The sequence below is a fragment of the Tenrec ecaudatus genome, chromosome 15, assembly GCF_050624435.1.
Source record: "Tenrec ecaudatus isolate mTenEca1 chromosome 15, mTenEca1.hap1, whole genome shotgun sequence".
NCBI classification, from domain to species: domain Eukaryota; kingdom Metazoa; phylum Chordata; class Mammalia; order Afrosoricida; family Tenrecidae; genus Tenrec; species Tenrec ecaudatus.
The window spans coordinates 44,198,872-44,215,572 of record NC_134544.1 but is presented as its reverse complement, the minus strand read 5'-3'; positions in this window follow the sequence as shown (position 1 = coordinate 44,215,572).

Below are 16,701 nucleotides of genomic sequence, written 5' to 3'. Positions count from 1 at the left end.
CCTGCTGAACAACATGGATCGTGTGGGTGGGAAGAATAACAAACAGAAAAGAAGTCCCCAGCCTCCCAGCCTCACGCCTTCTAAAGACAGCGGAGGAAGACTACCAAATGCAAACAGTTTCATCCAGGCTATGGGATGGTTTAGGGAGTTATTCTTTCAAATGTGGTCTTTTAGAAAAGAAAATAGAGTGTAGGACTCTTCAGATCAACATCTAAATCTCACCTCAGTTGAGTAGGAGCTTCATGACCTGGCGCCGGTTGTGTAACTTCAAATGGAGATGATAACCCCCCCCCCTTTTTTTTTCCATTGTGCAACCCGCTTCAGTGCCTTAAGCCCATCAGGTAAAAGCAGGCAATGGTTCTGGGTGACAGTTTGCTTTGACATGAGACACTGGATAACCCCTCTTTCTAAGAGGTAGGTAGGATGAAAGTAGTTTGCATAGTGAATGCACTCTGCACTGTACCAGGCACCTTGGTGGCTGCCTTGGAAGTGGTAGCTACTGTTAGTTGGGAAGGTCCTTTAACTTGTAAACAATGTTATTGTAACGTGAAATTAAAAAGTGGGAGAGTGGGGAAATTCTGCTGGCTCTGTCTGAACTAACTCATAAATCATCCATACCTTGAAGAATAGCCTTTACTGGGGGAAGCTGGTCACTTCTGGTGCCTGGGATCAGTGAGTGGGCCCAGACAGGTAAAGCCTGCGGTGTCACTGCACTGTATGGATTAACTGGGAAGGCATTCCTTCCACAGGGGCCTTGACCGCAGCAGAACCATTAGCAACATCTCCTTCAGAGCCCTCTGGCATTGATCTTTCCACTGTGCTTCCTAAAGCACAGCTCTCCAGAGCCTTCGAGTGAAGGAAACCATGACTTTTCTCTGACCCCTACACTAGCTGGAAGCACCTGATTCTTCTATATTAGCTAACCAACACTGTGGCGAGCTAGAAAACAGTGACCTGCGCTGTCCCAAAGGTCATTATGTCCATGTTCAGCACTGTACCGATAGGTGCCAGGGGCATGGTGGGTCAGTTATACTTCTTTGTGTTGTTGTTATTCGTGTAAGTTACATGTTTGAGTCTTGGGCCCTTTTTCATAGGTGTATTTTGGCAAATGGTAGTCCTGAGAGTCAGCTAGCAGAAGTATATGGGCTTATCTACACGGTAGAACTCGGTCATGGTGTTGTTGTGGTTGGTAGGTGCTATAGAGTTGCTTCTGACTCACAGCAAGCATGTGTACAACAGAACAAAACACTGCCTGGTCTTGCTCCTTCCTCACCAGTGGTGTTAGGCTTGAATCCACTGTTGGCAGTCACTGTGGGAACCCCCCTTGAGGGTCTACCTCTAGTTTGCTGACCCTCGACTTTACCAAGCATGATGACCTGCTCCAAAGACTGATCGCTCCTAATAACATATTCAACGTGGCTGAGGCAAAGTCACCATTCTGCCTTCCAGCTGTGCTTCTCCCGAGATGGATTTGCTCATTCTTTTAGGAGACCATGGTACCTTCAATGATCTGGACCCATCCCATCACTTTTAAGACCTCATTTCGTCTTTGGTCTTCTACTTGCCAGTACGAATTTGCCCATAGGATGCTTTGTCCTGGAAGCCTTGGGTTGTGTGAATGATTCATAGGTTTGGCTACAACCAAAAGATTGGAAGTTCAAGTCCATCCAGAGGCATCTTGGAAGAAAGCCCTAATGATCTACCTCCTAAAAACCAGCCATTCAAAACTCTATGGAGTTCTATTCTACTTTGACACACCACACACGAAGTCACCATGAGTTGGATTCTGGTACATTGGAGGCAACCAATATGTTTTATTTCCGGTTTAAAATTGCCTCATTTAAAGTCTGCTTGTCTTTTGCTTCTTTTATTGCTACTATTCAGGTCACTCTTAATGACTGTTTTTTGATCAACCTTATGATTTCTCATTCTCATTTGACAGGAAGGGCCCATAGATTGTCGGAAACCAATCTCATGAACTATTAGTGCCATAACATATTTTGAGTTCATGTATTATGATATACTTATACATATATAGCAAACGTTATATCTACTTATTCTTATTTCTGGGAGGAAGCATCTTAGGTTAGGATAATATGTTAAAAAATTAGTCACATCAAAATTTGACGGATTTTATTCATGTGCTTTTGTTCACAAAGTTGGTCACTACAACCACGTTAACAATTTAATTGTATCAAGCTTAATACATTGGAAGTGAAGGCAGTTTTATATTTCTATTGAGAGCACTGCAGAAAGACAACAATCCAATGCAGTTCATTAGAGTGATACACCTCAACTACAAAGGCAAGAGTAGATTATTAACATGCTGAATCCAATTGCGTAGTGCCTTGAAGAAGATTTCTGGATTGAAGCTAGCGTTCAACATTTAATGGCTTATATACTCTTGGCTATTGTGCTTTTAAATATTCTTTTATCTATCTATGTATTTATTTATTTTAAATCATTTTATTACGGGCTCATACAACTCTTTGCACAATCCACGCATACATCATTTGCGTCTAGCACATTCGTGCATATGTTGCCATCATCATTCTTAAAACCTGCTTTCTACTTGAGCCCTTGGCATCAGCACCTCATTTTATCCCCTCCCTCCCCGCTTCCCCTCCCCCTGAACCCTTGATAATTTATAAATTATTATTATTTTTATCATATCTTACACCATCTGATGTCTCACTCACCCACTTCTCCGCTGTCTGTCCCCCCAGGGAGGAGGTTATATGTAGACCTTTTCATCTGTTCCCCCTTTTTCCCTCACCTTCCCTCCACCCTTCTGATATGGCCACTCTCACCACTGATCCTGAGGGGTTCATCTGTCCTGGATTCCCTATATTTCCAATTCCTATCTGTGCCAGTGTACAACCTCTGGTCCATCCGGATATGTAACGTGGAATTGGGATCATGATAGTGAGGGTTAAGAAGCATTTAAGAACTAGAGGAGGAAAATTATATATTTCATCGTTGCTGCACTGCACTCTGACTGGCTCGTCACCTCCCTATAGCCCTTCTGCAAGAGGATGTCCAATTTCCCCCAGATGGGCCCTGGGTCCCTACTCCACACTCCCTCTCATTCACAATGCTATGAATTGCATGGTGAATTGCATTGGGGGGGGAGGGGCAGTCTTTGATGCCTGATACCTGATCCCTTCGAAGCCTTGTCATCTCACAGGCTGCTGTGCATCTTCCATGTGGGCGTTGTTGTTTCTCAGTTAGATGGCCCCTTTTTTATCTTCCAGCCTCTGGGACCCCAGATTCTATATATTTTGACAGCTGAGCACCATCAGCTTTCTTCACCGCATTTGCCTATGCACCAGCTTTGTCTTCAGCATTCACTTTTATGGCCAGTGATGATATACTGTTTGGGGCTAAAGCAATGAAATTGGAGAAATGCTTCATTTCTCTTTAAATGATTCCAGTTGAGGGTCTGATGCTAGTAAGTGGAATTCCAGTGTCCATTGATCCACAACTTCTATTCCTCCAAGGTCTGTTGTCAATTGCAAAGGAACAGAGAATGATCCCTTACCGCCATTACCCCATTGAGGCTGGCCAGGCACCAACTGTGAGCAGGCGATGTGTACCAAGTACAGCCGGGAGAAAAGTTGCCACACAGCACGTCATCATCCCATCTGGCCCATGTGTGTGTACACCTACCTTCGTCCATGGCCTGTAACCCCTACTTTAACTATGGCTCTCCATGTCTCCCATTCCATCCCACTTTTCCTGTTGCTTGTACAAAGTACTAAACACAGGTGAAAAACAGAACACACAGAAGAAAACCACTGCACAAAATGCTCTGTGAAAAGAATTGCTCTAGGCTTTCTTTTTTTAAATAATAATAATAGTTGCTGACATTTATTGAGCACTTATTATGTGATAAGTACTGTAGTAAATGCTCTAGATGGGTTACAATACTGTATTTTTAATGCAGGATTTCTATTTCATTTATTTATTTCGTAATCGTTTTATTAGGGGCTCATACAACTCTTATCACAATCCATACATACATCAATTGTGTAAAGCACATTTGTACATTCATTACCCTCATCATTTTCAAAACATTTGCTCTCCGCTTATGCCCCTGGCATCAGCTCATTTTCCCCCTCCCTCCCCGCTTCCCCCTCCTTCATGAACCCTTGATAATTTATAAATTATTATTTTGTCATATCTTACCTGTCTGACGTCTCCTTTCACCCACTTTTCTGTTGTCCATCCCTCAGGAAGGAGGTCGCATGTAGATCCTTGTAATTAGTGCTCCCTTTCCAACACATCCTGCCTCTACTCTCCCAGTATCGCCACTGTTCCTGAAGGGATCATCCGCCCTAGATTCTCTGTGTTTCCAGTACTTATATGTACCAGTGTACATCCTCTGGTCTAGCCAGACTTGCAAGGTAGAATTGGGATCATGATAGTGGGGGTAGAGGATTAGGAACTAGAGGAAAGTTGTATTTTTCATCATTGCTACATTGCACCCTGACTGGCTCATCTCGTCCCTGAGACCATTCTGTATGGGGATATCCAGTGGCCTACAAATGGGCTTTGGGTCTCCACTCCGCACGCCCCACCCCTCATTCACTATGATAAGATGTTTTGTGCTGATGACGCCTGATACCTGATCCCTTTGACACCTCGTGATCGCACAGGCTGGTGTGCTTCTTCCATGTGGGCTTTGTTGCTTCTGAGCTAGATGGAGGCTTGTTTACCTCCAAGCGATATCTTTGGATAGCCAGGCACCATCAGCTTTCTTCACCACATTTGCTTATGCACCCACTTGTCTTCAGCGATCATATCATGGAGGTGAACACACAATGAAATGATTTTTTTTGTTCTTTGATGCCTGATAACTGATCCCTTCGACTCCTCGTGATCACACAGGCTGGTGTGCTTCTTCCATGTGGGCTTTGCTGCTTCTCAGCTAGATAGCCCCTTGTCTACCTTCAAGCCTTAAGGCAATTCTTGCTATTTACATCAGTATCTGAGAATATCACGGCTCACATGTTGCAAGTTATTTGGAATTTGATATAATGTCAAGAAGAGACACCATGGCTCTCAAAACTGAGCTTTTTTAAAGAGAGGATTTGCTCTCTGAGTTCTCAGGCACAGCCTAATAGTTGTTATCATTGATGCCAGAAAAGTCTGCATAAAATCCATACACAGGTTGTTAGCACTTGTACACCACTCGGGTTTCACGGCTACTGTAACTTCTATAAATCTATTTCCAAACTAGCCTATGTTTCAAATTGTGGGGGCAAATGTGTGTGAAAGCTGCACAATGAATAAGAAGCCTGGAGAAGAATCAGTGATTTGGATTATGATATTGGCAAAGAATATCGAAAGTGCCACAAACTACCAGAAAAACAAACAAATGTGTCTTGAGGGAAGGATAGTCCAATTGCGCCTCAGAAGAGAGGATGGGGACACCTTGTCTCACATCCACTGAGCATGTTATCAGGAGGAGAGTCCGGGCCCTGGAAAAGCACATCCTGCTTGGGAGGGAGTCAGTGAAAAAGGAGCCCCTTAACTAGCTGGATCGACACAGCGGCTGTCACAATGGGCTCAAAATAGCAGCAATCTGAAAATGGCACAGGGGCGGGCAGTGTTGTGTTCTATTGTACATGCTGTCTGTATGAATCAGAGCTAACTCGATAGCTCCTTAACAGCAAACTAGAAATAAATGGTGGATAAGGCCTGTTTGTATGCTTAAAGTCCTCATTTGCCAAATGAAAATAACATTTACAGCTACTTTATTGTAGGGACATCTTTAATGCTATATGAAATTGTAGAGGTTACATGTGTTGTCCTTTAAAAAAAAATCAAACCTGTTTGTTTTCACTCTGTCCTTCAATTAGTGTGTAGATTTGGGGAAGCTAGGTTTTTCACACACGAAAGCCAACAAGAAGTATCAACAGAACAGAGGGACTCAGTACTACCTTTGTACTTGACTGTGCAGAAGAGAGAAGTGGTGCTGTAAACCTGTGTGCTTGTGAATCTGTGGAGTGGTCAACAAAAACAAAGAATTAGAAGCCTGAAAAAGCTGGCACCATCAACTATTAATTATATGGTTTTGAGAAAATTACTTACACTGTGAGCTTTAATTTCTAATCTATAAAAACAGTTTTTAAAATTAGAAGTAAGATTGGTTGCAAACATTAATACACATATTTTTACAACATTGACACATACATACAAGGCCTTTAGCCTTATGCATACTCCATAGTAATTAATTAAAATGTGTCTGTTGTTGAAGATTAGCATGGCCTGTGCAATGATGACATTCAAAGTTGGGAAGTATCCCAAGTTTTTAAAAATGTATCTATTGTTGTTTTTATTATTACCTGTTACTTAAAGGACTATACTATGCAATAGGAGCTTATTTCCATGCATTCACATGTACCAATAAAACATATTTTCACTTGCCTCAGGGAAAAAAGATATACTTATTCATCATATTTACTAATACACTCACTCCTCACTTATGGGTTTAAAAATTTGAGGGAAATATTCATTATCTTTGCCTTCCATTTTTTCATGAACTTTTTGAAGCCCCCTTTTATATGTCCATGGCTGTCAAGTTGATTATGACTTATAAGGACTTTATAGGACAGAGTAGAACTAGTCAAATGAAATTCGGTATTATGCACAGATGGAGGATGATGACATCAGCTCATAAAATGAACTCCTGCAACCTTACATGACTGCCAAGTGACATGACTGTCAAAACCCTGAGAGTCATCGTCCGGTGAAGCTGACACAGAACCTTAACCGGCACAAGCCAAATTTACTCCCACCTCTCACTCTGGCATTCATTGATGTGCAAAATAGTCAAAATGGTGTCCTATCTGATAATCAAATAATGGTTCAGAGTAGACCTGGGCTAAGCACCTCTCAAGGTTGCTTCTCTGAGAATTACATTTCTGCAGAAGACTCGAAGTTTTTCTTATTCTTAGTAGCTCTATAGATGCGGTTTTCAAAATTATCTTTGTAAATTCAGAAGCATATATATTTCAGTGAGCCAGTCTGGTGTCATGGACAGATTAGGAAGAAAAGTGAAATAGCTTTGCCCTGCGTCTGCTAACCTGTTATTATAAAAGCAATTCTGAAGGGTTTGTTGCTTGCAGGTCATGCAGAACAGCATTTCTCAAAGAATGATCCATTGACCCATTGTATCAGAAGCAATGGGAGGGACTGTTAAAAGTGCAATTTTGGTAGCTCACCTCTACCCCCACTGTGTTCTACCGAGTTGACTAGAGAAATAAATACAGAGACACCCATAAGTGTCTAAGAAAGAGCTTTATATTAAAGAGAAATTTTATATTGTGAAAACATCCTAGCCCAATCCTGATCAAGTTCATAAATCTGATATTAGCCCATATGTCCAATACTATTCCATAAGTTCCACTTCACACTCACGCAGCACATGCAACGATACTGAATGCAGGAATATCATAGGTCGGTGGGTGGAAAGTCTTGTGGATCCAATGCTGCTGGCAGCATGTCAACCTGGTTCCTACAACTTTCTGAGTGTTGCTCCTCAACAGGAAGGTGAAGCAAAGAGAGAGTGCAGCCCACCCCCCTGGAGAAAAAGAAGTTTCCAGAATCCTCATAAGAAAGGCACGCCCACAAAGAGACATCATCAGGCTGTGACCTGATTAACAGGCTAGACTCTAAACTCCACCCCTTCACTCTTACTGTCCTCAACTTGACACGATATTATGTAACTACCACTTTATTAACTATCTTGGAAATGGGGCCAGGTTAGTAAGTTTCTCCGGTGATTTTGATGCAAGGTAAAGTTTGAGAAGCTATGTTTTTCCAAGAGCTAACCTCAAACATAAATTGGGTGGCTTATATGATGAGATAATTGTTATCTCACAATGTGGAAGCTAGTAATTTGGATTCAACATGTTGGTAGGGTCATGTTCTCTCAGCCTATTGGCAGTGTCAGATTTTCCAATAAGCAAGACAAGCAGAGGCGTATTTGTTTATTGTGCTTACTAAACAACTTCCCATGTTCTTCATGACATCGACAATTCTGTTTCAGTATGGCTGGCATCAGTCTCTCTCCCAACACCAAAGCACCTTCCCATGAATCAAAGCCTCGTTTCATATTTACAATTCCTGACAGAGTCAGTACCCGGGAATAAGGTAAACACAGATTTACTTGTGTTTACTTACTACTATGTAGACTTGATGAAGCCCATGTGTGTTAGTCTGGGTAGACTAGAGAACCAAATCCATAGAAACTCATATGTGTCTAGAAAGAGAGTTTTATATAAAGGACAATTGTACACTAAGTTCGATATTAGCCCATATATCCAATACCAATCTATAAAGTCCTCTTCAGACTCACGAAACACATGCAATGATGCCAAATACAGAATGATCACAGGCCAGTGCATAGAAAGTCTTTGGATCCTGTGGCATGGTGAACATCTCAGTGCTGACAGGGGTCTCCACGTGGCCTCTCCAGTTCCCAGGGCACGGTCTATCAGAGTAGTGCCAGGTATCTTGTCAGTAGAGCATCTCAAGATGAGCATAGTCAGTAGAGAGTTTCCATGGGAGTGAGCCAAGAGAGAAGTGTCTCCCACCTCCAAGGAGGAAATACAGGAGCTCCCAGAACTCTCAGGAGAAGGCCATGCCCATACAAAGGTCTCATTGGTTATATCTTGATTGACAGGCCAGATGCCATCCCTTCACTCTTAATATTCTCAAATTGATATCAAATTATGTACCTACCATATGAAATTGTTTATCCTACTTCCAGAATGGTCTCATATTAATGAATAACATCTTCAAAGGCTTTATTTCTAAGCAAGTTCATATTAGCCTGAACCAGGGTATTAGAACTTTAAGACACCTTTTGTGGGACACACAATTTAATCCCTAACAGAAGCCTGGACATAACAGAGTAACCATTCCAAATGCCATTGTGGCCATATTACTCTCCTTGAATTCTAAAATGATTCCATAAAGTTGAAATTTTCCCCTCCATAATATGGCAGGTCAGATTTATTTCAGGGTAAATGATGAATAATGCCAGTTATTTTATTTTTTTATTGAAATCAGCAAGTGATTTTTTAAAATAAGGCTAAAATAATTCAGATTGCAAATGTCTCTTTTAGGAATTTGTCAATAGCACTCTTCAGAATTAGTAGGAGCACATGATATAAATTAGCCATGCATGGTATTGTGGTGACATACTATAACTACAAAGCACTACACGGAAGGACAAACAAGTTTATAGAAAGTTTTCTCTACATGCTTCCTAGGGAAGCCAACATGTGACCTTGAGTCTTGATATAAATCTGCAAAAGCATCAGAAATCTAATTTCAAGTTTGCTTCAAACAACCAGACACACAAAAGAGGTTATAGTTTATTAAATCTCTGATGAAAAATCAACATAACCAGTGCAGATCAAGTCACTGTAGAATGCTGAATCTTTCCTTTAGCCAGCGCCAGTGTTGGCCTTTGCTGCCCCTGACACTCTTCATTCTGCTCTTGCATTCCTTGCACTGCTTCCTTGAGGTCTTCTAGTTCTCATACATGCCAGGTCTTGCAAGTCTGTGCTTAGGTCCATATTTCCTTGCATAATCCAAAGAATTATAAATGATGCCAAAGCCAGAAAGCTTCCCACCATCAAAATGGGTTCTAAATCCAAATACCAAAATGACATCTAGTGTAGCCTTGCACATTTTGTCTAGTTTTTCACTATTATCTGCCTTAGGCACTGTCGCTTCCCCAGGGTGAAGGACATCAATGACCACTTGTTTTTACTGAAGCAGTCGGTTGGCCATGAACTTCCTGGTCTGGATACTGTGTCATTCATAATGGTGGAGGATGCTCAAGCAGCCAGAGATGAAAATTTAATTCAACAATATCAAAATTTCAACAGAATCAAGTTGAAAATTTGAAGCCCATTCAATATTACTTTTGTGACTCCTTTCCTCTGCATCTGCCCCAACTTTCTCCTCACCTTATTATTTTGTTTGTTTGTAATATTCTAGCACCTGTTGGTAGATTGTCACGGCAGATTGTGGGATACAGAAGGATTTCTCCCAAGCTGTCTCCCCCAAATATATGCCAGACAGCTGCTTGGGAATGAATATACTTGGAGGTCATCAGAAGTAGGTCAGGGGTTATTCTCCCTGAGAGCTATCAACCATCTAGAGCAAGTAGTTACCACTGTTTATCCCACAACAAATAGGGCCCACTCCCTTCTGATAAGGATAGTAGTTGTCTGTTTCCTTGTAGGAGACCTGAGAGGTCAAACCCGCCCAAGGATGACCAAGGTTAGGCCACCATCTTGAATCTAGGGTCCGCCCATCTTGTCACATGTATACCCCCAATCCCTCTTCCTATTGCATGTATGTCCCTAGACCACCCCTTCTTATTACTATATTACCTATAGTACAGCCCCTTCCTGTGACATATGTCCTCACCTGTAATTAGGGGGCTTGCAGGTCCCCAGAGAAGATAAAAAGCCTGGGCTAGCATTAAAGATCTCTCTCTCTCTCTCTTTCTCTCTCTCTCTCTCCCTCCACGTGGACCATCCAGCAGGGCAGAGGTGAGCATGCTACAATGAAACGTGTCTGACTCCCATTTATTTCAATACTTCACTATCTCTCATGCTCTCTATAACTTTACTATGATCTTTACTTATTATCGCTGTACAATTGCGCCTACCGAACCCGTAATGATGTGTTAGGGGCTGGCTTCCCATGACAGCAGATCATGGTTGATCTTGCCTCATCTATGTTCACCACCTCCTTTCTGGGATGTCTTTCCCTTTCCTCCCTCTTTTTACCTGCGCCAAGTTTCTCTTTGTCAATCTCTATCACTCCTTGTATATCATATGGAATTATAAGGCTAAATGCGATTTTTCTGTCCATCTTATCTGCAATGCTGTGGAAGCCTTGTGGGTCCAAAATAAATGTGTCAGTTAGTGTGATTGTAAGCAACAGAACTCACGTCTGAACAAATCAAGCCAGAAAAGAAGAAGTGTTGGTAAAATGCTGTCTAGGCAGGCTATCTCAGCAGCCTGTTAGCTGTGCTGGGGAAAGACAAACACGGAGAGTTGTAGGACATTTTTCCACTTTGTCTTCTTTATCAAGCTGTCTTAGTTATCTAGTCCTACTATAACAAAAAGTGGATGTTTTTAACAGAAACGTATTCTTTCACAGTTTAGGAAGCTGGAAGCCCAAATTCATGGTGCCAGGACTAGGAGAAGACATTTCATGTCTCTTGGCTGACAATATAGGATGAAGGTCTTTTTCTCCTTTCAGCAGCTATAAGCCCAGCTAAGGGCAAAATATTGAATGTTGCAGGAAGCATCAGAAGAACATGGAAAGAATTCATAGTCACTGTATCAAAAAGAGCTACCCGACATTCCACCCATTTAGGAGGTAGTGTATGATCAAGAACCAATGGCACTGAAGCAAGAAGTTCAAGCAGCATCGAAAGCATTAGCCAAAAACAAGATTCCAGGAATTGATGAATGACCAATCAGAATGTTTAAACACACTGTCGAAGCACCGGAAGTACTCACTCATCTATGCCAGGAAATTGGGAGCACAGCTACTTGGCAAATTGACTGCATGAGATCCATATTTGTACCCATTCCAAAGAAAGGTGGCTCAGCACAATGCTTAAAGTATAGAACAATATCATGGATAGGACATGCAAGTACAATGGTCCTGAACATCACCCAACAGCAGTTGTAGCAGCACATAGACAGGGAGAGGTCCGAGGTTCAGGCTGGATTCAGAAGACAACATGGAACAAGAGATATCACTACTGACATCAGCTGGATCTTGACTGAAAACAGAGAACACCAGAAAGATGTTTGCTTGTGTTTTATTGACTATGAAAAGGCATTCAATTATATGAATCCTAAAAACTAGGAACAGTCTTGAGAAGAATGGGAGCTCCAGAACACTTGCTTGTGCTCGTCTAGAACCTGCACAGGAATCGAGGAAGTGGTAGGAACAGAACAAGGGCTTAAAATCAGGAAAGGTGTGCATCAGGATGGCATCCTCTTGCCATGCTTATTCAATCTACAGGCTGAGCACGTAATCAAAGAAGTCAGATGATGTGACGAAGAATGTGGCGTCAGGATTGGAGGAAGGCGTAGTAACAACCTGCAATATGCAGATGACACAGCCTTACTTGCTGAAAATGACTGTGATGGATTCGATGTGAATGAGAGAGAGGAAGAAAGCAGAGGACACACAAGTGTCTGGATTGCAGTCCCGTCACTCAGTGAAAGATCAAGAGGAGCTAAGCAATCAGTTAACGATTGGGCATGTTGATTTTTCTATGGTAGTCTAGGAGGCTGCTAACTGAAGGGTCAGTAGTTCACTTCTACCAGCTGACCCATGGGAAAAAGAGGAGGCTTTCTCCTGTAAATATTTATAGGCTTAGAAACCCAAAAGGGGCAGTTCTACGCTGTCCTGTAGGGTTTCTATGAGGCCAGATGCCCTTTATGGCAGTGGTTTGAGTTTAGTTATGTAGCAACCAAGGAGTCTATCGGCCTAGTAACCTACAGGCTTACAGTTCAAACCCACCACATCCTCACAAGAGAAATATATGGCAGTCTTCCTACTGTAAAACATTATAGATTCAGGAACCCTAGGGAGCCATTCGGCACCTACAGGAATAGGGTCACTATGTGACGAAATGGATCCCAACACAGTGGGTTTGATGAACCAATCAGGTAGGTATGTCAGGTATGAAATTGGGCAGTTGAGTGAGTTAGGGTAAGGATAAATATAAAGGTTTGAAGATTTTTCTCATTTAGATTTTGAGATTCTTAAGGAGCAAGTGAGGAATGAGAAAGGCAAAGGACCCAGAATAGAATCCTAGTGTCACTATCACTTAACCTTTCCATGGTGAAGGAAGGGCAGCAGAGACTGCAAGGGATTAGCCCCAAAGAAAGAAAACCAAAGAGTGCATCTACAAGGATGGAGTGGCCAACATTGACAGAGTTTAAAGTCAAGCAAGAAAAACACTGAAAAGAGGCCATTCAATTCAGCCACATGCAGTGGTCACCAGGGCCACTGAGGATTTTGGAGGGATGGAGCAGCTGAGGGACATTTGGGATTCGGTGAAAGATTTGGTTTTCCTTTGAATGGGTATGATAGTTACATAATCTGGTGTCAATTTGAGATTTAAGATTAAAGGGGTGCAGTTTAGCCTGTCAATCAGGTTGCAGCTTGATGAACTTATTTGGAGGCACTGTGGAGGTAAACAGCTCACTGGAGGTGGGGGACACACTCACTCCTTGAAGACATTCCTGCTGATAAGACACATGGATCTATGTTAGAGCCCTGGAGCTGGAGGAGCCATTTGGAGACCCACTCCAGCATTGAGATGTTTATACCGCTATTGGATCCACAAGACTTTGCATCCACTGGCCTGTGATCTTCCTGCATTCGATGCCATTGCATGTGTTTCACAAGTATGAAGAGGAATTTATGGACTAGCATTGACATATGGGGTAATATCAGACTTGTGGATTTGATCTGGACTGGACTGGGTTGTTTTCTTAATATACAATTACTCTTTTATATAAAGCTTTTTCTTGTACACATGAGTGTCTATTAATTTCTCTAGTCAACCCAGACTAATACAATAGGAGAAACCGTCTTTCCTTCAGTGCTATATCCAGTTCATCAGCAAGCCCTTTTAGGTCTCTCTTCTAAATATAACCCAAACCTGCACAACCTCTACCCAGATACCTCTTGGGTTCAATCCACTAGGTCTCTGACATAGACTTACTTACTTCTTGCTTTGTTTCTATCCTTTCTATGCCAGTTATAATAAGTCAAACAGGCATTTATAGAGGTCTAAATAAAAGTATGTACATATGTAAATATATTTACATATGAGGATGGGGAAACAGATCTATGTGCATATATTTATAGGTTTAGTATTAAAGTAGCAGATGGACATTGGGCCTCCACTCAGGTACTCCCTCAATGCAAGAATACTTTGTTCTATTAAACTGGCATTCCATGATGCTCACCTTCCTGACACGACTATGGAAGACAAAGCGGGTGCATAAACAAATGTGGTCAAGAAAGCTGATGGAGCCCAGTTATCAAAAGATATAGCATCTGGGGTCTTAAAGGCTTAAAGATAAACAAGTGGCCATCTAGCTCAGAAGTAACAAAGTCCACATGGAAGGAGCACACCAGCCTGTGTGATCATGAGGTGTCGAAGGGATCAGGTTTCAGGCATCAAGGAACAAAAAATCAAATCATTGTTAATGAGGAGGAGTGCAGATTGGGGACCCAAGACCCATCTGTAGGCAGCTAGACATCCCCTTACAGAAGGGTTGCAGGGAGGAGAAGAGCCTGTCAGGGTGCAGTGTAGTAACGATGAAACATACAACTTTCCTCTAGTTCCTAAATGCTTTCTTCCCCTCCCCTCACCCCATCCCACTATCATGATCCCAGTTCTACCTTACAAATCTGGCTAGACCAGAGAATGAACGCTGGTACAGATAGGAACTGGAAACACAGGGAATCCAAGGCGGATGATCCCTTCAGGACCAGTGCTGAGAATGGCAATACCAGGAGGGTGGAGGGAGGATGGGGTGGAAAGGGGAAACTGATTACAAGGATCTACATATAACCTCCTCCCTGGTGGATGGGCAACAGAAAAGTGGGTGAAGGGAGACTTTGGACAGTGTAAGATATGACAAAATGATAATAATTTATAAATTATCAAGAGTTCATGATAGAGGGTGGAGCAGGGAAGGAGGGGAAAATGAGGAGCTGATACCAAGGGCTCAAGCAGAAAGCAAATGTTTTGTGAATGATGATGGCAACAAATGTGCTGGACACAATTGATGTATGGATTGTGATAAGAGTTGTACGAGCCCCCAGTAAAATGATTTAAAAAAATAATAAATAAAACCAAGACCACCTCACTCCGTTTTACCCCCTTGAACGCTATGCTTCAGCTCCCTGCATCCTCTGTCTGCCCTCTGCCCCTGTATCGCTCACCGCTAACCAGTACTTAGCAAGTTTTTGTCCTTAATCTTTTGAACAGCTGACTCATTCATTATTCATGACTCTGCTCAAATATCACTTCATCCAAAAAGTTTTCTTAGACCTTCCTTTCTCTCTCCCTCATTTCCCATTTTATCTTCTTCCTAGCTCTTATCATTTTTTTGACTAACCTTGTTCACTTATTTATTTGTCAATTATTCATATGCTCTCAATGAAAGTCAGAGTCCTGGTGGGCTGTTGGTAATGGTTGAACTGCTAACCACAGGTCAGTGGTTCAAATCCACCAGTTGTTGTGAGAGGAAAGACGAGGCTTTCAGTACCCCCTAAAGATTTACAAACATCCCCTCCATTAAAAGTTTAAAAATTAGAAGAACGCTACCACATGCTGATTCTGGATTACTTTATGAACTGTTTCAGTTGTTAATAAACTTTCTAAAGCGATTTTATGATATGTGCATGCAACAAAATCTTAACATTAGCAGCCAGGCAGAAAGTTGGTTAATAAAACACATGTGTGATATAGTGGTTATGTGTTGAGCTGCTAACTGCAAAGTTAGTAGTTCAAAACCACCTGCCAACTCTTGGGAGAAAGATGAGGTTATTATTCCTATAAAGAGTCAGTCTCAGAAACCCACAGGGGCAGTCCTGTCCTGTCCTATGGGGTTGCCATGATTCAGATCTACTGGATCGCAGTGACTTTTATATAGAGAAATTACCCTTAGACAACTATGAAGGACAGAAGAATATCTTTCTCTGATTATCATGCACCTATCTGCTCAGGATCCTTGGTGGCACAGTGGTTGAGTGCTACTAACAGAATGGTTGGTGTTTGACCTGAACAGTCTCAGGGAGAACATGAGGGAGTTGGCTTCTGTAAGGACTACAGCTTAGAACTTATGGAGCTTTGTACTCTGTTCATAGAATTACTCACTATCAGTAACAATTGACAACAACAGTTTATTTTTTCTGTCGGTAAATCTTGTACTGTAGTAAATCAATGTAGAAATTGCTTAAGACTCTTAAATTAGCATTTGTAGGAAAGTTTTGATGAAATAGAAATAAAACAATAAGGTACTCACATTACTATGTACCTATTATGTAGTATGATTTTCTAATTAATACAAATTTGGTGAATGATGAGAAATGAAAACTTTTACGAATAGAAGAACCTGGCATAACATTAATTTTCTCCAGGTTCTTCTAAAAAGTCTCTAGTTTCATCCTTCAATTGGGGCATATTGGTTATGTGTTGGGCTTCTAACCAAAAGATCAGTAGTTCAAAACCATCAGCTGTTCCCTGGGAGAAGATGAGGCTTTCTACTCTCATAAAGAATTATAGTCTCAGAAACCCACCAGAGCAGTTCTACCCTATCAATAGGGTTACCATGAGTCAGCACGAAATAGACAGCAGTGAGTTTGGTTTGTTTTGGGTATTGCATGTGAATTTGTAATTATCTAAAAACAAAAGGCCTTCCTAGGGAAAATTGTGAAAGAACTGAGGTTTCTCTTTTGTTTGCTTATTATTGTGAAATGCGTTCTTATCATGGAACAGAATGCCAAACTCAAAACTCATTGTCTCCCACTACCAGATGGTAGATTTGAACTGCTGACCTTGAGGTTAGCAGCCCAACACATAACCACCATGCCACCAGGGCTCCTAACAAATATGGT